Here is a 22,154-nt window from a genome sequence, read left to right on the forward strand (position 1 = left end):
GATGTTTGCTGGGATACCGTCAAGATCAGTGGCTTTTTTTTTGCTTTTCAGGCTCCTAAAGGCATTATGGGCCTCTTTCATGCTGGAAAGTTCCCCCATGTCTTCTCTCACAGGTCTCTGGAGGATTTGCTTAGTAATCTGTGGTTCAGCAGTGCTGTCAAGGTTAGGAAGCTCTTCAAAGTGCTCTCACCATTGATAGTTGATATTCTTCTGATCCTTTAGCAGTTCTTCCTGTCCTTTGAGCACAGAAGGCCTAATCCAAGTAACCTGGACCATAGACTCAGAATAAATCTTTTATTTCCCCACAGTCTGTGGTCTCTGAATTTCTAAGGATTTCTCAGTCCACCAAGAATTCATTTGCCCCCTCACCCTGTGCTAAATATTTGCCTTGGCTCTGGAGTAAACTTCTCTTTTGGCCTTGCTGCTGATGTCATTCTGCCAGTTACAAAAGGCTCTCTTTTTCTTAGAGATGAGTTGTTCTATTTCCATATCGTTATCACCAAACCAAAACTGATGTTTTCTGGACTTGTACCCAAGGATGTTTTTGCAGGTATTGAGGATGGTGGAATCAAAGCATACAAACAAGCTGGATGAACTCAGCAGGTCAGCCAGCATCCGTGGAAATGAGCAGTCAACATTTCAGGCCGCGGCCCTTTGTCAGGACTGAAGGGGCAGGGGCCCCATAAAGAAGGTGGGGGGGGGAGGGTGGAAAACCAAACAGAGGAAAGATCAAGGGGTGGGGGAGGGGAAGCAATGAGGGGATAGGCAGGAAAGGTGAAGAAGGAATCTAAGGTGAAAGCACTATGGGTAGTAGAAGAAGGCAGAATCATGAGAGAGATGATAGGCAGCTAGAAGAGGAGACAGAGTGAAAGTGGGATGGGGGAAGGGAAGGGAATTACCGGAAGTTGGAGAATTCGAGGTTCATACCAACGGGCTGGCGACTACCCAGACGGTATATGAGATGTTGCTCCTCCAACCTGAGTTTGGCCTCATCACGGCAGTAGAGGAGGCCGTGTATGGACATATCCAAATGGGAACATGAAGCAGAGAAAGTGGGTGGCAACCAGGAGATCCTGTCTGTTGTAGCGGTGCTCGACGAAGCGGTCCCCCAATCTGCGTCGCGTCTTGCTGATGTAGAGGAGGCCGCACCAGGAGCACTGGATGCAATAGATGACCCCAACAGACTCACAAGTGAAGTGTTGTCTCACCTGGAAGGACTTTTTGGGGCCCTGAATGGTGGTAAGAGAGGAGATGTAGGGACAGGTGTAGCACTTGCACTTACCGGATTGAAGAATTCCTTACTCGGCCCGAAACATTGACTGCTCGTTTCCATGGATGCTGCCCGACCTGCTGAGTTCATCCAGCTTCTTTGTATGTGTTGATTTGACCACAGCACCTGCAGTATACTTTGTGATGAGGATGGTGGAATTACCCAGACCCCAGTGTTCTGTGTCCTCCGGGTATTCTCATTGAAGGGCTTTCCCCAAATGAGCTTGTTGGGTGGCAGTGTCAAGTAGACTGTCAGGTTTTAGTTGAAGGAAAGTCGGCGAGCCCCTGGTGGACAAAGGAAATGCTTCAAAGTTAACCCCAAAATCAGCCAGAAATTCAACATTGCATCTTTGCTACATGAGAGTACTACTTGCCATGCTTCACTGAGCTCTTACATTGTATGCTGCAGTAACAAGAATTCTTGATCTATCACTGCAAAAATGTTTTGACCTGTTGTTCATTATTCTCTCTCATCAGCCATTGATAGTTATCTGGAGAACTCGTATTGTTGTTACCTGTCAACAGACTCACAAGTGAAGTGAATCAAGTGAATCTTCCACTAAAAGATCTAAGCCCTGTTGTCCACATTATGGAAAAAAATAATTCAACCCTCTTTCTTAATTATAGGACCCACCAGAATCTGAACTTGAGGACCCTGGTAGTGCTTTTAAGTGTCTCCATGGCTCTAATAATGTTGCTGCTCTGTTTGGAGCAATGATGATGACTGGTTTTGTGTTATGGCTGTCGACTGGAGACACATGCAGGGAGCATAACTCTTGGGCTCTATGCAGTGATCTGGATTTACAGAGGGAGCCCAGAGCGCTAACTCTGAATACAGAATATCATTCCCTGACACTTAAGGAATTCTTCAATTCTTGCACATATCTGTCTGCTAGTCTCCACTCAAAGGTAAGGGCAATTCCCTTTAGTTCAGCTAGAGAGCATCAGTGAACTTGTGAGCTTTCTTTAGATCCTTTTTGGGCGAGTCATTCTTAACCTCATCAGAAAGAGGAATGTGTACTGTGTTGATAACCTTCTCTGTTTATCACTGCTGTAAACAAATTTAGAGAATTCCAGGCAGTCAAAAGCTAGAATCGAGAGGTTACAAATAGTCAGTCTTCAGATATCAGTGTCGCCACTTTAATAAAGATATCAGCGACCTTTCAAGAATTATTTTTAAATGTGCAAAATGCTGCAAGGACAGAAACTACTTTTTGCCATTACTTTACACAATATGCCGCTCTTATCCCAAATGTTTTACCAAAAAAAATCTGCTGCCCTTTCATAATCTCTAGTTCAATTCATTTGTTTTTGCTTGGGACATTGTGCTGTTTAACAGAAGATAAAAATAATGACGATAAAGTAATTTAAGACTAAAAATTAAACACTCAGTATTTTCATAATGGAACATTCAACATATTTGTATCAAGTTTGTTTTAAGTAACAGCGTCAAAATATTGGACCAAAGAATTTGCCAAGAATCAATTTAGCAGTCAGCCAATAATGCTGATTAATGAAACACCTTTCCTCAGAATAAGAGCAATCTTCCTTGCGAAATGTCGTCACTACCTCCTCCCATAGATGCTGTCTGGCCTGCTGAGTTCTGCCAGCATTTTGTGTTTTTATTTTCAAAAATGCCGCTTTCTTAATACGTGGCCACCTGGTCATACAAAGTTTCCTGGTTTTTGGAGAAGAGTCAAACTGCTCTTCATTGCATTTCCATCCTCCTACCTTGTTGAAAGAGAGTTCAGTGCAGTGAACCACATACTCACGAAAAACAGAAACCACTTGGATATTGTTACATGTGGGGACTTAAGGCTTTTGCTGTCACAACTTAAACCAGATATTTCAGCTCTTGCAAAAATACCATCAAGCTCAACAATCACATTGATATTGAAGCTGCTGTACAGCACACGGGTACTATGTTAGCTAGGTTTGAAGCAGAATCGTTTTTCTCATGTTGGTATATGGTAGACATGTTTTTCCACTATGGAAAGTATATTGTGCCTAAGAGGGGCTTTGGCAGGTATGAAGGTGCTTTAGGGGGCATTGGCAAGTGTGAAAGTGCTTGGGGGGGGGGTGTTGGGGTTAAAAAAAAGGTAGGGAAGCACTGCTCTAATGAAGTTTTACTGGAATTGCACGTGAGAAAGCGCCACAGAAATACAATAGATGACTACGAAAACTAGGAGCATCAAGTTTAGCATGTAGGCTTCACCTGATTTTCGAAGTTACATCAAACTAATACTGTCAAGTATTAGGCTCGTAATGTGCTGTTTCCCTGCAGTAGTTGCCTGTTTAATATTCATGTTTAATTATGCTTTTTCATTGATAGTTTAAATTTGCTGCCATCCTGATTGATTTCTTTTACTGAACAAATAACTGGAGAGATGAGAATGGTATTACTAAAATTGTTAATTCGGAAATAATGAAAGTAGGATCAGCTATTACTTCCTTAAGGACAAGTTGCATGTACAACAATCAATTAGAAAGGGAGATTTTGAATGCAAGAGCATGTAGTTTGATTGCAGTGATGGGACCACACCTGAAGGATTGTGTAGAGTTTCAATTTCCTTAGCTGAGAAAGGATGTACTTGTCAAAGATTATCTTGAACAGCATTGATTCCAGGTATGGCAGGATGGCAAGTTTGCCAAAAGAAGAGAGATTGAGTACACTATGCTGATTATTTAAAAGAATGAGATGTGATCTCATGGCAACCTACAACATTCTTTGAGGGCTCGACTTGCTGAATGTAGAGCTGATCTGTCCTCTGGCTGAACACTCTTAAGACCAAGGGTACAATTTTATTATATTTATCGATGCATACAATATTAATGCAGGCTGTCAAAAATGTTAGATCATATCAGTGATCTATGGTTCAAATTGTGCTCATCAAGATATTAGCTGGGCACTTTCAGTTGGCTCCTACGCAAGTGCATCTGATCACCAGATAAATTAGATTGCATTGGTAGTTCTGATGCACACTGCACATGCCTTAATTGTCATCTAATATTATAACTTAATGTAGTAAGATTCACTTTAACAGGAATCTATTAGATTTCTAAAACAAACCCATGAAGGAAATGAAGCAGACACTTGGCAGCTGACGTGAGCCATGATCTCTTAAGAATGAAAGATCTCATTGTTACTGCTGGCTGGTACACAACAAATTTCTATTTATAAATTAATTAAAGAGCAAACTAAATCTTGCACAAGTTTTAAATGGTAATCATCTCCATTAACCCAGAAAAAATTTTCTTCTGAAAAATTTTGCATGCTTTTTGCATTGATATTGGTTTATTATCAGCACATGTTCCAAAGAGTGAAAAGCCTGCCTTGCATACTGTTTATACACAGTGTACTGAGCTAGAATAAGATAAACCAAAAACAATGCAAAATAAACTGTAAAGTCTACCGAAAAAGTGCAAAGCAGGGAAGTGAACTGAAATATAAAGCTCATATTGACATAGATTGTGATGCCAAGAGTCCATCTATTTGTACAAGAGGTCTGTTCAAGAGTTTGATAACAGTGTTAGAATAGTGTTAACAGTGATAAAAGCTCTCATCGAGGCTGGTGGTACATGCTTTCAGGCTTTTGTATCTTCTATCCAATGGGAGAGGGAAGAAGAGAGAATAGCTGCAGTAGATGAGTCTTTTATTATGCGGCTTGTTTACTGAGACAGCAAGAAGTGCAAAGATCTTCTGATAAATTTCTTTCCCCAAAAAACACGTCAGCAAGTGTAAGAAAGAAGACTCCAAGGGATAACAGGCAGTTTACCAGGTACTTAAACCTAGACACATTAACTAAGTTGAGTCTTAATTAGTAAGTAGTGAGGTAAGACAGTACTTGTCATATGCTGCAAAGCCTGTGTTCCTTTATTAAACCAACTTGGCAATTGTCAGAAACACACTGAGTCTCAGCAATTTGCAGAACGGTAAACTTTATTTTTCGAGTCTGCAGAGTCGGACCCAACCAGCTCCTACTAGATTGAGTGCCGAATTACACTTTGCACAGTTTTTTATACCCTACATTCTTCTTTAATCTCATTACAAAATTACAAATGTGATTACCCCTTTGGCCCACTTATCAGCCTCAGCGCATTAACACCGTTATTGTTCAACCGTTAAGCATGTCTTCCCGTTACCCGTATCGCTTCTTTAATCAGCAAGCTATTGTTTCATCCTGATTTTGCAAATTGGTTTATACGTTGCCCTGCAAGTTGCTTTGCACGTTCTTTCTGTGTCAGCACATTCTAAATGGACTCCTTAAGAATCATTTCTCTCAATCCACCCTTTTTCTTTTTAGAATGTGCTATCAGTTGGGCTTTTGCCACTGGTTTACATAGGCTTCTTCCTCTAGCTCTATTTCCCTTTGTAGGAGTACCTGAACAGGATCAGCTGGGGCCCCTGGTTGCATGACTTGTCTTGCCACCCTAGCTACTAGCTCCCGCAAGCAGAGGATCAGACATGGTAGCAGAAGGAGGACCATCAATCCCCCTCCTATAACCCCTAAAGCGGTTCGCCACCAGCCTCCTTTCAACCATCCGTCCAGCCAGTCCCAATACCCCAGCGGCTTCCAGGTCTGTACCGGCACGTGGGCCAGTTTCCTTATTTTATCTGATATTTTTTGAACCACCTTTCCGTTGTCATCTATTTTTAAGCAGCAGTTAGTTAGATTAAACTTTCCACATACTCCTCCTTCAGCCGCAAGCAAATAATCTAATGCCAAGCGGTTCTGATAAATAGCAGTGCGCATCTGATTTTGTTGCTTAGCTAGTAGTTCCAGGGCCAATGCAGTCTGATTTGTAATTACTTCTACCACCGCCTGTAGTCTGATTATTCGGTTTAGCATGTATATGGGCGTCCTATATCCCCAAGACCCATCCTGAGCCCAGGTCGCTGGTCCATAATACTCAATAATCCGGGCGGGTGGCCAGCTATCTCCCCAGTCTCCAACCTGCAACTCTCGCCTACTTCTTCGTAGGGAATCAAATACCTTTACCCCCAATGCTTTGTCATCCTCCTCGGGCAACAGGAAGAATTCAGGCCGGATAATTCCCAGGAAACACACTCCCTCCCAGTTGGGCAACAGGCGTGTGTATGCCCTACCTCCGCAAATCCAAAACAATCCCTCTGGGGCAACACCCTGTCCTTTGTTCCAAACCTCACTCACCCCAGGAATTCCGTGGTATGGGTCCGTTCCAGTACAATTCCATACTTCGGGGGTATTCCCGAGGGGCGTACAGTTTCCTTTTGGTTCTATGGTAATATACCATTTCGGTTCCTCTGGCCACCAGGTAATGTTTCCGCTCTGCTCTTTATACTTAATGCTCTGACAGGGGCTTTTTCCTACTTTTATTTCCCCGTCCCGCGCAACACATATTTGTCCTTCGGGGAGATTTGTTAGTTCCCACCCCTGCTTCCTTCTATCCTTAACCACCGTCCAGTTCCGCTGAATTAATTCCCATGTATTTAGGCTTTCACCCCGCCAAGGCCATTGTTCACTCATGTGTGGCCCTCCACAGACCCAACAGTTGCTAATATTTAGACTGCCTGCTACCCGAGTTGCCAGATCTATAAAGAGGTTTTCTTTTACGTCTGGTAGCGTAATCTCCCTTTCTATTTCTTGGTATATCGATGGGTCTGTGGAGACTGCAGCTTTTTGTCTGTGTTGAGTTTCCTCAGCTATTTTCTTTTTCTCATTCTGGATTATAGTTTCCTTAACTTTATCCACATAATCGTCTACCAATATCGAAGGAATATCCCACTGTCCTCCCTTGTTAATGCATAGCCATTTATCCTTGGGAGGACAAGTGGTAACACTCCCATATACCCCTAATCCTTGGCCCCCAAACCCCCACACATATCCCTTATTTCTTACTTGATAATATCGCCTTCCGTTTTCCAGGCATTCCTCCTTTTTGTTGTAGTCATAACATTTCTCGTTTACATGAGAGTGTGATACAAAGGACCCTGGAAAAACCGTCATGCCCACCCTTACCGTCGTCCTGCACTTATCACATCCCCCTTCAGCGCTTCTCAACAATAGCAGTATATACATTACAGTCCCAAAGTTCATTCTGTCCGTCTTTTGAGCTTTAGCACCATCGGGTCTTCTCCCTGGACACAAGTCCATTCTGCACCTTCTTCGGGCTTTACGGGTCCCTTGATTCTCGCGGCGTGGGTCCACCCTTTTTCTTTTGTCCTTACTGCGGCTTCGGTGGTCAGTAGCACCTGGAATGGGCCTTCCCACTGCGGCTGTAACTTCTCTGGCTTCCAAGTCTTAATCAGGACCCAGTCACCGGGCTGAGTTCGGTGGAGTGCGAAGTCCAGAGGTGGGGTTTGTGCGAGTAACCCCTTCCTGCGCAATTCTGCAAAAGAACGAGACAGTGCCTGTAAATAGTCCCTTACAAAGACATCTCCCCCTTGCAGGGAAGGATAGCCCTCCACCTTGTTCCAATATGGAAGGCCAAACAACATTTCATAAGGGGATACTCCTATATCTTTTCGAGGAGCCGTGCGGATTCTTAGTAGGGCCAGGGGTAGACACTTGGTCCAGGGTAGCTTGGTTTCCATCATTAGTTTTGTCAATTGCGTCTTCAAAGTACTGTTCATCCTCTCAACTCTTCCTGAGCTCTGAGGGTGCCAGGGAGTGTGCAGCTTCCACTGGATTCCCAAGGCGTCACAGATTAGCTGGTGTGTTTTTGAGGCAAAGTGTGTTCCCCTATCTGAATCAATAGACCCCATTATTCCATATCTTGGGACTATATTTTCTAATAGGATCCGTGCCACTGTAGGGGCGTCCGCTTTAGTGGTTGGGAATGCTTCCACCCACCGAGTGAAGTGATCCACAATTACTAACAGGTACTTCCATCTCTGAACTTGTGGTAGTTCCGTAAAGTCTATTTGGATCCGATGGAACGGTCGGACGGCTAGTGTTTGTCCCCCCTTATGGGTGGCACGCATCATTTTCTTGTTTACCTTTTGGCAGGTGTAACAGCCCCACACCTCCTGTTGAGCTAGTGTGAATATCCCTTTACAAACATAGTCCCTTAGGATAGTGTCGCACATAGCTTGCACTCCCCAATGGCTTTGTTGGTGTAGTTGTTGCAGTATATGACGAGTTACTTCCTTATTCAGTACTTGCCGTCCGTCGGGGGTCTTCCACTCGCCTTCTGATGTTTGTCGGGCTCCCAGCTGGCTCATAGCGTCTATTTCTACTTGGGTGAATACTGGTAGTTTGTTAAGCCCTTCCCTTATTGGTATCAGGGTTAGAAGTCGGACCGTTTTTTCCATTGCTGCCCGCTTGGCTTCTTCATCTGCGAGCCGGTTTCCTATTGCTTCCGGGGCTGTTCCTCGTTGATGTCCTGGAACGTGAACCACTGCAATTTCTTGTGGTAGTGTTAGAGCTTCCAGAGTCATGCTTATCATTTGTTCGTGAGCTAATTCCCTTCCCCTGGCTGTTATCAACCCCCGTTCTTTCCAAATCTTTCCGAAGGTATGTACCACTCCATAGGCATACTTAGAATCGGTGTATATAGTGCCTATTTTGTTTCTTAACAGTTGCAGTCCCCTCTGCAAGGCATATAGTTCACAAGACTGGGCTGACCAATTACCTGGGAGCCGGCCGGACTCCACCGTCTCCCTAGTCCTCCCGTCTATAATAGCATATCCACTGTGTCGTACCCCATTGATGCATCTGGAGGAGCCGTCGATATATAGTTCCTCGCCTTCAATTAGGGGAACTTCTTGTAGATCTTCCCTACTTTTTGTCTGAAGGTCTGTTAGCTCCACGCAGTTATGCTCGGTTTCCTCCCCTGTTGATTCCCCGTATAAGAACTGTGCCGGGTTACAACTATTGTTCTTTTCAAAGCTTAAATCATCCCCGACCATCAGAATGGTTTCGTATTTCAGTATGCGAGAGTCCGTCAACCACCGCTGAGCTTTTTGGGCTAAGAGGGTGCTAACGGAGTGCGGGGTATACACCATCATTCTTCCCCCAAAGGTTAATTTCCGTGCTTCTTCTACTAGTACGGCTGCTGCCGCTACGGCTTGTATGCACGTCGGCCATCCCCGGGATACCGGGTCTAACATTTTTGATAAAAAGGCCACAGGTTGCCGCTTTCCTCCTTTTTCTTGGGTTAGTACTCCTAACGCAGTTCCTTCATTGTTTGTTGCATACAGCTGAAAGGGCTTTTCCAGTGCTGGCAGTGTTAATACCGGGGCCCGAATTAGTTGCCCTTTTATTTTCCTGAACTTCTGTTCTTCTTCTTCGGTCCAGCTGATTATTCCCCGGTCTTCCTTTGCCAATTTGTCGTACATAAACTTCACCAGGGAGGTATAATTCTCTATCCAAATCCGGCAATAGCCCACTAAGCCCAGAAATTGTCTTATTTCCTTCTTTGTCCTGGGAAGCGGTATTTTAGTTATTCCCGCTATTCTTTCTGGGGTTATTTGGCGGTGCCCTTTACTGACTCTGTGTCCGAGATATGTTATTTCCTTCTCGACAAATTGCAGTTTCTTCTTGGACACCCGCAATCCTTTTTCTCCTAGGTAATTCAGGAGTCTTATAGTATCGTCTCGCACTACCTCCTCTGCTGGTCCCGATAGTAGTAGGTCATCGACATACTGTAATAGTTGGTTCTTTTCGGTACAATGGAATCCAGCCAATACTTGCTCCAGTACCTGTTCGAATAGGTTTGGGGACTCCGTGAACCCTTGGGGCAAGACGGTCCACCGGAGTTGCTTCTTCCGCCCAGTGAATGGATTTTCCCATTCAAATGCGAACATATCTCGGCTACCTTCCTCCAACGGGCAACTCCAAAAGGCATCTTTTAGATCTATCACACTGAACCATTCATGTTCAGGAGGTATTTTGCTCATTAATGTATAGGGGTTAGGCACTACCGGGTATCGTGTTTGGACTACCGCATTTAAGCCTCTCAGATCTTGAACCATTCGATACGTGCCGTCGGGCTTTCGGACCGGTAGGATGGGGGTATTAAAGGGTGACATACATTCTTCCAGGAGTCCATCTGATACTAATGTCTCAATTACAGGTTGTAATACCCTCCTCCCTTCCATGGCAATGGGATATTGCCGTCTTCTCACCGGGCGGCTGTTTGGCAACAGGGTGATTTTCAGTGGGGTGATGTCCAGGCCGCCCCGATTACCTTCTTGATACCAGACACTGGCCTTTATTTCCTGATCATCCTTTTCAGTCATTACGAACAGTTTCACCTGAATTTCACCTTGATATGGCACCGTCCCGATCCCTAGCAGTGCCTGCAAATCTCTTCCCAATAAGTTGAATCCGGCTGACGGAAGTAATAACACATCCTGGATACCTTCCCGGTCGTCGCATTTTATCTGTACATCTTCTATTATTGGGACCTGCATAGTTTTTCCTCCTATTCCGGAAACCCCAATGGTTTTGGTCCCAATCTTGGTTCCCGGAGGGGCTTGGATTATACTAGTTCTTTCAGCTCCTGAGTCGACCATAAAGGTTACTTCTGACCCTTGAGGACCTAATTTTAAATTTACCAGGGGTTCCTGCTTGTATCTCGTCCCCAAGGGTTGGGACCCCTGACACCCCTATTCTTCTTCCATGAGGGCATAAGCTCGGACTTCTTTTCGATATCTTGGGCACTCCCTCTTAAAGTGGCCTTCCTCATTGCAGTAAAAACATCGTGCCGCCCTCCTCATCCTCCTTCCCTCAGTACAGCCGCTTCTCTCTGGCCTTGCTTCCCTTTTCTCTTTGTTCTCTGAGTTTACTTGGCGGATGGTTTGAACCATTACTTTCGCTGCCTTTTTCTGATTTTCCTCATCTCTCTGGACATAGACCTTTTGGGCCTGTCTCAGTAATTCACTCAGTGGTTTTTCGTTCCAATCTTCCTGTTTCTCAAGCTTCTTCCGGATGTCTTGCCATGCTTTTGATACAAATTCAATTCGTATGAATTGTTCCCCTACTGCCGAATTAGGGTCCACCCCCGCATACTGTTGCACATTTTTCCGCACCCTATCGAGGAAGTCGGTTGGGCTCTCATCTTTCCCTTGGTAGTTTCCAAACGCCTTGGCAAAGTTGTGACCTTTTGGCACAGCCTCCCTTATTCCCTTAATGATGTACTCTCGCCACTGTCGCATATTGCGTCTTCCCTCTTCTGCTTGTTTATCCCACTGTGGGTCGTTTGCTGGAAATTTCCGGTCCCCCGGTAACTCATTCGGCTGTTCCCTTCCCCAAATTGATATTGCAGCTTGTCGTATCATTTGCCTCTCTTGTGCAGAAAATAGCGTTCCCATAATCGCATGCATTTCTTCCCAAGTGTAAACATTAGGTCCTAAGAATTGATCCAACTGTTCTGCCAGTCCCATTGGATCTTCTAATAAAGTTTTCATATCTTTCTTAAATCCTCGTACTTCGGTACTTGTCAAAGGGACGTTTACAAATCCTGTTCCTCCCCGTTCTCCTCCCATTGGAACCTCTCGAAGGGGACACAGCTGTACCTCTTCCTTTTTTAATTCGTCTTTCTTTTTCTTATCTGCTCCTGTCACACCCCTTGTTTCGATCCTTGCTTTTGCTTTTTCCCTAACATCTCTCTCTTCCCTCTCCGGGTCTATTTCTTCTGTTTTTTCACTTTCTTCACGTTCTCCCTCTGCTCCCGCAAGGGGCGCAGAAGGCTGGACATAGGGAGGGGGTAAATGATCGAGTGGGTCCCACTTCCGCTCCCCTTTAATGCCCAATTTAAAACTCTTTGTTGTTACTCCTGGCCAGGGAGCCCAACAAAAAGCATAAGCAATTTCTTCCGGTTTTACATTTGGTTTTGAATTAACGTAAATGTTTAAGGCTTGTCGTACCCAATCCTCCTCAGACCCAAGCCGCGGCCACCAGACCGCAGGTTTTTCTATTGGCTGTTTCGACCAAATTAAACAGTACTGTATCATTTTTTTCTTTTGTTTCCCTTTTAGTCTTCCACATCCCTAATTCTCAAACATTCTACCGAGGGGGCTATCAGGAGGAACCCCCGGGTATGGTCCCGGTCTCTCCGTTTCCTCTTCCTTTTTAGAGCCACCCCCTCCCATCTTATTCCGCTCTTACTTAATCCCGCACCCTTCTACTGCAACAGTAGGCACTTTACCCGGTGCGTCCCAAGGACTTTTATCAGGAGGACCCCCGGGTAGCGATCCCGGTCTTCTCCGTCCTTACTTATTCCCGCACCCGTCTACTATAATAGTAGGCACTTACCCGGTGCGTCCTGGGGACTTCCAGTACCAGGTACTGTCCCCTTCTCCCCGTTTACCGCTCTGCACTGTCCGGATATCACTCGCTCAAGCCGCGCTGGAGCGACGAGCAAGGAGTCAGGGACCGCCAAACTCGGCGGGGTGCACCGTCTCCGATGTCCTTCCTCGTGTCCACCGCGGCCGGAGTGTGGATCCCGGACGAGCCCCCACGTTGTCAGAAACACACTGAGTCTCAGCAATTTGCAGAACGGTAAACTTTATTTTTCGAGTCTGCAGAGTCGGACCCAACCAGCTCCTGCTAGATTGAGTGCCGAATTACACTTTGCACAGTTTTTTATACCCTACATTCTTCTTTAATCTCATTACAAAATTACAAATGTGATTACCCCTTTGGCCCACTTATCAGCCTCAGCGCATTAACACCGTTATTGTTCAACCGTTAAGCATGTCTTCCCGTTACCCGTATCGCTTCTTTAATCAGCAAGCTATTGTTTCATCCTGATTTTGCAAATTGGTTTATACGTTGCCCTGCAAGTTGCTTTGCACGTTCTTTCTGTGTCAGCACATTCTAAATGGACTCCTTAAGAATCATTTCTCTCAGCAATTCAATAAGAACAACAAGTCATAGAAGCATGGAGACAAGACTTTCACCCCTACATGTCTATGCATTCATCCACATCAACTCTTTTTCCTTCTTGGGTCCCTCTGTACTTCCCAACCCCAAACCACTGTGATTTTCCTCCCCCACCTACACTAGGGACAATTTACAGTAATTAACTTGCCAACCAGCATGTCTCTAGCATGTGGGAGGAAACCTGTGGGATCGCTAGAGCTGTGAGACAGCAGCACTGATTGCAAGGCCGATGTGTCAGCACATTTTGAAAACCAGAAGTTCAACCATATAAAGATTCATTGAGGTCCTGTTGAGATTCTGAAAGGGGTCGACAAGATCAGGAGTTGTCTAATTAGTACTAGCATGGAAAAACTGTTTTTACTCAAGTGTATGAATTGTTGCTATTTTGGGTGATCGTTCCCCCCCCCCCCTCTTCTTATGCACTGCTGATCACAATGAATGTAATATCACTCTAAATCTGAAGATTTCTCTCCCTTTAACTTTAATTGCTCTGTCTGGAGAGTGCTACATCAAACCAAAATACACAGGAAAGTCTGTTCAACCTTATAGACCTTGCGTTGAATATATTTCATTGTGGTCCCAGCCCTTATGAAGTTCTTCATGGAGTTTCATGAAAAATCCATATTTTTTCTTCAGTAATGCTTCTTGCCCATCAGAATGTTCCAAGTATCCACTGAATAAACAATGGTACCAGGAGATTTTCCAGACTGTGATTGTAATTTGGTGGACTTTGGTAGAATGCTATCTAAGGTGATACTAGTTAACTAGTAATAATGAGCTAATCCGCTTGTTGCAGCATGGGGACATAATGCAGAAACATGATTTTTGGTCAACTGAGTCTTTACCAAGCATCAATCACCTGTGTAAACTAATAGTTCACCAATCCTCTTTTATTCTACCCCAATGCCTGTCATCTGCTCTTGGATCGACAGGCAATTTACATTGGCCAAATAACCTACTAGATCAAAATACTTTTGGGTTTTTGAAAGAAAATGAGCCCACCTGAAGGAAACCTAGGAGGCCAGGATTAACCCTGAACTGCGGGATCTGTCAGAGAGCTGTTCTACCATCTATACAATTGTGCCACCCAAACCATGTCTCTGTGTCCTCCAACTTCTAGCAGTGCTGGAGTGAAAGCAACTCAGTTTATCGCAGTGTAAGGAGACAAATTGGAAGTGATTAATATCCTTCCTTTGCATTCTGTAGACGCATGCAATAGAATTGACAGGAGATGTTTATATTCAGCAAAAAAATGATTTCAGTTGTTATTACTGAAAGCCAGTCAGGGAGCTATTACAGCTGTGATATAAGAATTAAAGTAAAACACTAAAAAATTCTAATTTCTCACTAAGTGGCCATTCTTTTCTTTTTACAATATTTTTATTCAGAAGAAAAACAACAAGATTTACAGAGTGCAACACATAGATACATCTCAACATAACTTGTGTACATTCATATATTGTAATAAATTTGATCAAAATGTTATAGCATATCACATAAAGATATACCACTCTGTAATCAAAAATTTAAAGATAAGTCATACATCATAAAAGAAATTTTTTATATAAAAAAAGTCAACCTCCTACCAACTACCAAAGAAAAAAGCTGATGGATGACAATGGATAATTAGAAAAAAAAGACATATTCACTTAAGAAGATAAAAATATACATAAAAGTCAGTGCACTGTTAAACTTTATAAATTGGAGAAGTAATTTAGGAAAGGTCCCCAGATATCATAAAAAGATTATTTTGAATTTAAGACTGAGCAGCAGATCTTTTCTAAATTTAAATAAGACATAATATCACATAGCCATTGAAGATGTGTAGGAGGGGTAGACTCCTTCCATTTAAGCAAGATTGCTCTTCTTGCTAAAAGAGAGGTAAAAACTAAAACCTGTAGGTTAGAAGTATTTAAAGTTATATCTTCATTTGCAATAATACCAAACAAGGCAGTAAGGGGATTTGGGTCAAACTGGACCCTAAAAAGTTGTGAGAAGGTATGGAATACTTCCCGCCAAAACTCTTCAATTGTAGGGCAAAACCAAAACATATGAATTAAAGAGACATCAGCAGAGTTGCATTTATTACAAAGTGGAGAAACATTCGGGTAAAAACTGGACAGCTTCTGTTTAGAAACATAAGCTCTATGAACCACTTTAAATTGTAGAAGAGAATGACGAGCACAGAAAGATGATTTATTAACCCGTTTAAGAATTTTATTCCATCTATCATCAGAAATCTGACAATTTAGGTCATCCTCCCAAGCTTTTTTTATTTTATCTAAAAAGTCTTGTCCAGAATCAATCAACAAGTTATAGATACCGGTAATAGAACCATTAACAAAAGGTTTTAAATTTAAAAGATCGTCCAGTAAATTTTTATCAGGACCTATAGGAAAAGTAGCTAATTGGAAATGTAGAAAATCTCTAATTTGAAGGTATCTGTAAAAATGTGTTTTTGGGAGTGCAAATTTATTTGACAGTTGGTCAAATGAAGCAAGAGATCCTGAGATAAACAGGTCCCAAAAACACTTAATACCTAGTTCATCCCAATCTTTAAAGACTTTATCAGTCATGGAAGGAATAAAAAATAATTAAGGAGAATGGGAGATGATAATGAAAAATTCACTAAACCAAAAAATTTTCTAAATTGAGACAAGATCCTTAAAGTTTGCTTAACAATTATGTTATCTGTTGTTTTATTTGCTGAAAAAGAGTATGATCCAACAAGAGAGACAATAGAGGAATTTTTTACAGAATTAACTTCTAAGGAGACCCATGATGGGCAATCTTTATGATAAATATAATCGGACCGGAAAGTAATATTCCTTATATTGGCAGCCCAATAGTAAAACCTAAAATTGGGTAGGGCTAGTCCACCCATCTCTTTATTTCTTTATAAGTAAACTTTACAAACAAGCTTGTTTATTATTCCAAATATAGGAGGTTAAAATTGAATCTAAAGAATCAAAGTAAGTCTTAGGAATAAAAATAGGTAAAACCTGAAAAAGATATAAAAATTTAGGAAGAATCTTCATTTTAATCGAATTAATTCAGCCAATTAGGGATAAAGAAAGAGGGGACCATTTAGAAAGCTTCTTTTTCACATAATTCAATAAGGGGTTTAAGTTTTCTTTAAATAAATTCTTGATGTTTTTAGTAATTGTTACACCTAGATATGTAAATTGACTTGTAACAACTTTGAACGGAAATTTGGCATTTGATGACATTAGGTCATTTAAAGGAAATTGCTCACTTTTATGTAGGTTCAGCTTATATCCTGAAAAAGAACTAAACTGGGAGATTAAAGAAAAAAACCAAAGGTAAAGAAGTTTCAGTGTTAGAGATAAAAAGTAAAATATCATCAGCATATAATGAAATTTTATGAGACATACCTTCCCTTAATATACCAGAAATGTCCTTAGATTCTCAGTGCTATTGCTAAGGGTTCTATAGCTAAAGCAAAAAGTAAAGGACTAAGAGGACAACCTTGTCTAGTTCCCTGCTGTAATTTAAAGGGCTTAGAAATTTGGAAGTTAGTAATAACCTGAGCGGTAGGAGACAAGTAGATTGATTTAACCCAACGAATAAAATTAGGCCCAAAATTAAACTTTTCTAAGGTCTTAAAAAGATAATTCCACTCAATCCTATCAAAGGCTTTTTCTGCATCTGAAGATAATATACACTCTGATATTTTTTTAGATGGTGAATATATCACATTCAATAACTGAAGTATATTAAAATGTAACAATTTTTAATAAATCCTGTCTGGTCTTGTGATATAATAGATGGTAGAATATTTTCAAGTCTTCAAGCTAAGATTTTGGATAACATTTTTGCATCAACATTTAATAAAGAAATCGGTCTGTATGAAGAACATTCAGCTGGATTTTTTTTTAAGATTAAGAGAAATAAAAGCTTCATAAAAAGATTGGGGGAGTTTACCTGATTTAAAGGACTCTGATAAAACAGAGGATAAATAAGGTGTAAGTAACATAGTGAAAGTTTTATAAAACTCCCCAGGAAAGCCGTCAGGTCCTGGGGTCTTACCAAAATGTAAAGCACATATAGCCTCAGCCATTTCTTCATTGGAAATAGGCTGATCTAACTGTGTTAGACTATCAGCAGAGAATGTAGGAATGTTGATATTACTGAAAAAAGCATTCATATAGGTATCATCTGAAGAGAAGTCAGACTGATACAACTTAAGGTAAAAGTCTTTAAATACGTTGTTAATTTCAGAATGGTCAGATGTCTCAGTTCCATTATCTTTAAAAATTTCTGTGATTTGATGATTAACTGTAAAAGATTTTAAGCAATTGGCTAATAAACTACCAGTTCTATCCCCGTGAATGTAAAATTGAGTTTTATCTCTCACCAGCTGTCGTTCAATTGGGTAAGTCAGCAGAAGATTATACTTGGATTGGGTTTCAATACACTTATTATAAATACTTGGATCTGGAGATAGAGCATACTTTCGATCAAGATCTTTTAATATCGCTGCTAGGTCAGACCTTTCTTTGTCAGCTTTTTTCTTTATATAGGTAGAATAAGGGATAATTTCTCCACGAATATATGCTTTAAAAGTATCCCAGACTATATTACCAGCAGTATCTCCTTTAAAATTTTCTTTAAAGAGAAAAGTAATATGGTTTTCCAAAAACTTTAGAAAATTTTTATCAGATAACAATGATAGGTTAATACGCCAACTTCTATTTGGTACGGAGTAAACAGGTAGTCTTGAAGCCAGAAGCACAGGTGCATGATCAGACAAAGCAATCTCCTTATAATCACAAGATCGTACCAGTGGAAGCAAGTTTCTATCTATAAAAAAAAATCAATCCGAGGGTACATATGATGAACCTGAGAGAAATATCAATATTCCTTTTCTTTTCTAAAAAAAGCCGCACGTCAAGAATACCACATTGAGATAAAAAAGATTTTAAAAAGCAGGACTGATTTATTAGTGACAGGGGCTTTACTTGAAGAGCGGTCTAATATAGGGTCAAGCCAAAAATTAAAATCTCCACCCATCACTAAGGAATACCGATTCAAATCAGGCAGAAAAGAGAAAAGACATTCAAAGAACAAGGAGTCATCTGTATTTGGAGCGTATACTTCACAAATACGATTAGTTTAGTCCCAAGACTACCCGAAACAATAACAAAGCGCCCATTTGTATCAGAAATTACATTATGTTGAATAAAGGATACATTCTGATCAAACAGGATAGAGACGCCTCTCGATCTAGTTTGAGAGGGTGAGTGAAAATGTATACCCTGCCATCCCTTGAAAGAACATGAAATATCATCTTTACGAATATAGGTTTCTTGGAGAAAGATTATATGAGTTTTAAGTTTCTGGATATAAGAGAAAATCTTATTTCGTTTAACAGGGTTATTTAGACCTTTCACATTAAAACTGAGTATATTAATAAAAGAATCCACCAGGTATCCTTTAGTAATGTATAAAAGGTAATCACAGACATGTAGATAGTGAATAAATAAAACAGTAAAAACATCCAATCAGCTTTATGGAAGAACCCATTCCCCCCCCCCCCCTGCCAAAGAGAGAAATCAGCCAAGGGAGGCTGAAGACTAATTCTAACGTTCCCAACCCAAATCTCCGGTGGCTCCAGAAAATATATATGTATAGCTGTGCTGAATAAACGATTGTAAAAAAATATATATATACACACACAAAAGCAAAATATCAAAGTAAATAAGTCTGTTAATTACGAAAAAAAACCCATGGGAAAATGTAAGTATTAGTCTCAGTAAAAAAGGAAAGACAGATAAGGAAAATCAATAAGTAAAACAACATATATTCACGGGTGCAAAAAAAGAGTAAAGAAACAAGAAACACTGAGAGAATATAACATATTGTTTAAAAAGAGCTACGAATAAGTAGCATTAGAGGACCCATATAAAGGCAGAAAACAGCAAAAGAGAAAATGAATGCAGTCTGCCTGCTTGTTTTGCATAATTTGAAAGATAACAAGGCACCAGTTACTTAATCAAACAAATGATTAAGACTTTGTAAAACCAAGAAACCTTGTTATCAACAAAGCGCCAATTACTTGATTAGCAACTCAAGGTTGAATTTAAGGATGGAGACTTTATAAAAATTTCTTAGCTTCTTCAGGCTTCGTAAACCAAGAAACCTTATTATCAGAAGTAGTAACCTTGAGTTTACACGGATCTCTGAGAGAAAGGCGACAGCCAAGCTAAAAAAGATCAGACATGACCTCTTTAAAAGCCTGTCTAGCTCTTAGAACTTCCGGTGGATAATCTTGAACGATCTGAAACTGTTGATCACGAAATTGTAATATACATTTCTTTATTGATTCACGAAGGATCTGTTCTTTAATCTGATAGTCATAAAAGCGAATGATAATAGAGCGAGGTTTTGCAGGATCCCAATTAAGCGGGGTAACTCGGTGAACGTGCTCAAATTTTGGTATTTCCAATAATATATCAGGGAATAAATCTTTCAGCATTTGAGCACAAAAATCGATAGGTTGATTACCCTCCAGTTTTTCAGGAAGCCCAAGAATTCTGATATTGCACTTTCGGTTCCTGGTCTCCAAATCGTTAAGTTTCTTCAGTAACGCGTCGTATTTTTTAAGTTGTTCCTTAGAAATTCTCTTGAAACCTTTGATATCCTTCTGCAACACTGGCAGAGATTCTTCATGCAGCTTAATACGAATTTTGTGGTCATTCACAGTCTGCTGTATACTTCCAACTTTCTGATTAAGCGTTTTCAGTTCACATTTAACCAGGTCGAAGGAATTCTGTAACAAATCAAACTTGGATTCCAAGTCAACAACACACACAAAATGCTGGTGGAACACAGCAGGCCAGGCAGCGTCTATAGGGAGAAGCACTGTCGACGTTTCGGGCCGAGACCCTTCGTCAGGACTAACCGAAAGGAAAGATAGTAAGAGATTTGAAAGTAGTGGGGGGAGGGGGAAATGCGAAATAATAGGAGAAGAACACCTATGCTCAGTCCGCCAGAAAAAGCAGGATCTCTCAGTGGCCACACATTTTAATTCCACGTCCCATTTAATCCTCACTTTCTCCTGCCATCCAGCTAAATTATGCTGCAATCAGTCAAGCCAGTGACATAGTTAGGAGATGTGGAAAGAAGCAGAAGTATCTGAAGGGAACATACGTGGTCACAGGAGACCATTCACATTCCACACAGGCAACACTTGGAGATTGTGAAGCTAGAAATTCTACAAGCTGTGCCTCTGTACTGTTGATATTCATTCAGGGTCAAGGTGAAAGTTGAGTTTATTGTCATATGTGTGCACAGGTGCAATGAAAAACTTGCTTGCAGCAGCATCACAGGCACACAGCATCAGATAAGCACCATTTACAAGAAAAATATAAGCATAAATTATACTCAACTTTCATCAGAAAAACAACACAATTAGATCAAAATAAGTAAGCCAGTTTTAGTGCAAAGTGAACAGAATGGCTGTAGTGGTATTAAAATGTAGTGGTGATTCGGGAATGCTAATTGGTTCAAGAACTGTATGTTTAAAGCGAAACTGCTGTTTTTGAACCTGATGGTGTGGGAATTTAGGCTTCTTTACCCTCTTTAATAATAACTGTGAAAAGATGCAATGGCCCTGATGGTGGGGATCTTTGATGTTAGATGTTGCTTTCTTGAAGCAATGACTCCTGTAGATACAGCGAGTGATGGGGTGGGATGTACCTGTGATATATTGGGCAGCTCCACTTCTCTCTGTGGCCTCTCATGATCCTGTCATTCAAATTGCCATATCAGACCATGATGTAACCAGACAGGATACTTTCAGCAGTATTTTTGTAGAAGTTTGTTCATGTTCCATGGCAAGCCAAATGTCCTTAACCTCTTAAGAAAGTAAGTAGGCTTTCCTTATGATTGCACTTATGTGCTGGGCCTAGAACAAGTAATTCAATATGTTAACTCTCAGGAATTTAAAGCTGTTGGCTCTTTCCATTGTCAATTCCCCCCCCCCCCCCCCATGTAGATTAGAGTATATTCACCTTCCTTCATTTCCCTTAAGTCAGCAACAACTCTTTAGTTTTGTTGAAGTTGAGTTCAAGTTTGGTAATGTACGTAGCAGGGCATGTCCTGCGTCGCTCTAATAATCTGACTCATCATCACCAGCAATACATCCAATAACTAATATTGTCAATGAATTTGAATTTGCAAATTGTGTTATAAAGATTAAAGCACCTCAAAGCTCAAAATCAAGTTTATTATCACTGACATACATATGTCATGAAGTTTGTAGTTTTGTAGCAGCACAACACTGCAATGCAGAAAAATTACTACAAGCAACGATAAGAAGTAAATGAGTAGTGCAGAAACAGAGCAAAATATTGATCTTAGGTTAATGGACTATTCAGTAATTTAATAGCAGAGGGGAAGAAGCTGTTCCTATAGCATTGGGTGTGTGTCTTCAGAATCCTGTACTTCCTCCCTGATGGTAGTATGTTCTGGGTGCTGGGGTTCTTCTTGATCAATGTCACCTTTTTGAGGCATCACCTATTGAAGATTTCCTCAGTGGTGGAGAGGCTAGTGCCCATAATGGAGTGAGCTGAGTTTACAACCGTCTGCAGCCTTTTCTGATCCTGTGTCATGGGCCCTTCCATACCAGACAGTGGTGTAACTAATTAGAAAGCTCTCCACGATATATCTGTGGAAATTTGCTATAGTCTTTGGTAACATGCCAAGTTTCCTCAAACTTCTTCATAATGGCATCAATATGCTGGGCCCAGGATTGATCTTCAGAGACGTTGACACCTAGAATCTGCTCACACTTAACTCTGTTGACCCCTTGATAAGGACTGGTTTGTTTTCTTCTGACTTCCTTGTCCTGAAGTTCACAATCAATTCCTTCATCTTACTGACTAGATGCCAGGTTGTTGCTGTGACAGCATTCAACCAGCTGATCTATCTCACTCTTGTACACCAAACACCAACACGTCACCATCTGTGATTCTACTGACAATTGGTGAA

The 22,154-nt window shown here is 41.3% G+C and overlaps 1 protein-coding gene across 3 annotated transcripts in view; it reads left to right on the forward strand.

Annotated features, from left to right (window-relative positions):
- Positions 1-22,154, forward strand: part of plgrkt (plasminogen receptor, C-terminal lysine transmembrane protein) — a 55,495-nt gene that overhangs the window by 16,295 nt on the left and 17,046 nt on the right. The gene's annotated exons all lie outside the window — the stretch shown is intronic.

Source organism: Hypanus sabinus, chromosome 7 (genome assembly GCF_030144855.1).
Source record: "Hypanus sabinus isolate sHypSab1 chromosome 7, sHypSab1.hap1, whole genome shotgun sequence".
NCBI lineage: Eukaryota > Metazoa > Chordata > Chondrichthyes > Myliobatiformes > Dasyatidae > Hypanus > Hypanus sabinus.